This window comes from Gossypium hirsutum, chromosome D02, assembly GCF_007990345.1.
Source record: "Gossypium hirsutum isolate 1008001.06 chromosome D02, Gossypium_hirsutum_v2.1, whole genome shotgun sequence".
NCBI classification, from domain to species: Eukaryota; Viridiplantae; Streptophyta; class Magnoliopsida; order Malvales; family Malvaceae; genus Gossypium; species Gossypium hirsutum.
The window spans coordinates 43,295,914-43,298,654 of record NC_053438.1 but is presented as its reverse complement, the minus strand read 5'-3'; the positions used below and the strand labels follow the sequence as shown (position 1 = coordinate 43,298,654).

At 38.3% G+C, this 2,741-nt stretch overlaps 1 non-coding gene across 1 annotated transcript; it reads right to left on the bottom strand.

Moving 5' to 3' along the window:
• Positions 1-1,621: 1,621 nt before the first annotated feature.
• On the bottom strand, positions 1,622-1,728 carry LOC121215134 (small nucleolar RNA R71). Its single transcript, XR_005910863.1, has one exon. It is a non-coding gene; the product is annotated as a small nucleolar RNA R71 (small nucleolar RNA).
• Positions 1,729-2,741: the final 1,013 nt, after the last annotated feature.

The window sequence follows — 2,741 nt, the reverse complement described above, 5'->3', positions numbered from 1 at the left end:
ACCCCCACAGAGTAAAATGATAGAAATACCTCCATAGGGTAGAATGACCGAAATACCCCCATAGGGTAAAATGACTGAAATACCCCCAGAAGGTAAAATCACTAAAATACCCCCATAAGGTAAAATGACCGAAATACCTTTATATGGTAGAATGACTGAAATACCCCCAAAGGGTGGAATGATCAAAATACCCCCATATGGTAAAATGAATGAATTACCCTTATTAGATGAAATGAACGAAATACCCTTATAAGGTAAAATGACTATTATACCCCTAAGAGATAAAATGACTGTATGGCCTTCTGTTATGTATGATTGTTTTGTTCTATGATATGTATGACATTCTACATACACATATGATTTATGACATGACATACTGCATGGGGCTGGGATACTATTATGGAGGAAGTATACTGTTACTGGTAGCTTTTCTGTGATACTGTTACTGGTAGCTTTGCTGCGTCACTATTACTGGCAGCTTTGCTGCGATATTGGTGTGTTGGCTTGGTGGGTCGATTTTATCCCCACATGGTGTGTTGGTGGTAGGAGTGGTGTGTTGGCTGGATTGGGATGGGTGGCATTACTACATTGTACTGATTACTGTATTGGGCTAAGGCCCACACACTGTTACTGTAATGGGCTAAGGCCCACACTGTACTGTCACTGAGTAGGGCTTAGGCCTAGATTGTTACTGCATGTTGTATGCTGACTGTTTGGTAGGGGATTACACACTGTGTTTTGTAAACTCACCCTTTCTTTTTTACTGTACAGGTAATCCTCAGCCATAGGTGGTTTGGTGCTGCGAGGGGCTCGAAAGTGGCCACACAATTGCAACTGATCTACATTGCTTTTAAATAAATTTAAAGTTTATGTTGGATTTTGTTTTTGTAATAAGGCCATTTATGTTTGTTTAAATTTTTAATTGGGTTTTTGATTACTTATTTTAAACTGCTAGTTTGGGTTTAAAATAATTACTATTTTCAAAGACACGAAATTTAAACATTAGAGTTTTCAAAAGCTTCCGCGATTTTAGATCAACCTTTTATAACAATAGCAGATAACAAGGTAAACGTTTTTGACTAGATGATTTGTTAAATAATAATAAAAGGGTTTTTAAACCTAGAAACAAATTTTTACCAACGAGTTCAATTTTTGCTAAACACCTCAATGTGACACCGCCAGATTCGGCCATAACTCCTAGGCTAGGCTTGGGGTGTTACACCGATTATGTACGAAATCCTATCCTCATTTCCGATGATAGGGATCGATGCATCAGATAAAATGCTGTGCCACTTTTTAGTGAGTAAACCTAGGAATTAGAAGGCTAGATATTAAGCCAACTCAGTTTGAATTGAAACCAGTGATGTTTCAAATGTTACAAACGGTGGGCCAATTTAGTGGTATGCCCACGGAATATCCATATCTCCACCTTCGATTATTTATGAAGGTGAGTGATTCATTCAAGATAGCCGGTGTGGCTGAAGATACATTGAGGTTAAAGTTATTTCCGTACTTGTTGTGAGATCAAGCACGAGCATGGCTCAATTCATTGCCACCAAGTTCCATATCTACATTGCCACCAAGATTTTTGGTTAAGTATTTCCCACCTAGCAAAAATGCTAAGTTGGGGAACAAGATCGTAACTTTCCAACAATTGGATGACGAGTCTTTGTATGAGGCTTGGGAGTGATTTAAGGAGTTACTTCGTAAGTGTCCTCATCATGGGATTCCTCATTGTATCCAGTTGGAGACATTTTATAATGGTCTCAATGCAAATACAAGATTGCTGGTAGATGCTTCCGTTAATGATGCAATTTTTTCTAAGTCTTATAATGAGGCTTATGAGATCATCGAGAGGATCGCGAGTAATAACTATCAGTGGCCAACAAATTGAATAGCTTCAAGAAGATGTGTAGCCGGAGTTCATGAAGTTGACACCCTCACTTCGTTATCAGCTCAGGTATCATCTATTTTCTCTATGATAAAACAGTTAGCCACTAATTGTACTAATAATTCTGCAGCTCAGCCACCAAGTCCGTTTGAAGTAGTTTCCTGTGTGTACTATGGAGAAGGTCATTCTTTTGGGATTTTTCCATCAAATCCTGAGTCAGTGTACTATGTAGGGAACCAATATCAAAATAGGAGTGGACAAGGACCCCAGTCCAACTTCTACAATCCTTCATGGCGTAATCATCCTAACTTTTCTTGGAGCAACCAAAGAAATGGACCGGACAACAACTTATTGCAACAAAGAGCCAATCAATCTCAAGGGTTTAATCAGCAAGCTCCAAAACAACCTCAAGCTAAGGCATCAAATAGTTTGGAGAACTTGTTGAAAACGTACATGACAAAGAAAGATGCTTTGATCCAAAGCCAAACAGCAACACTGAAAAATTTAGAAAACCAAATGGGTCAGTTAGCTATGAAGCTACATAATAGACCGCAAGAAACCTTGCTGAGCGATATTGAGAATCCAAGAAATTTGGGTAAAGAATATATCAAGGCAGTGGCATTGCAGAGTGGTAAAATTCTAGAACCCCGATTTATTGATGTCGAAGATAAGCCCGTTGAGAAGAATCAACCAGCTGTTGAAGTTCTTACACCAAAGGAATCAGAATCTGTAAAGTCTGACAAGGTAAACCCTGACTTAGTGAATTTAGATAATTTAACATCTTCTTTGGATACAGATTTACCTACTTAGAAAAGTTATCTGATTCAATTGAAAGTTCCATCACCTCTAT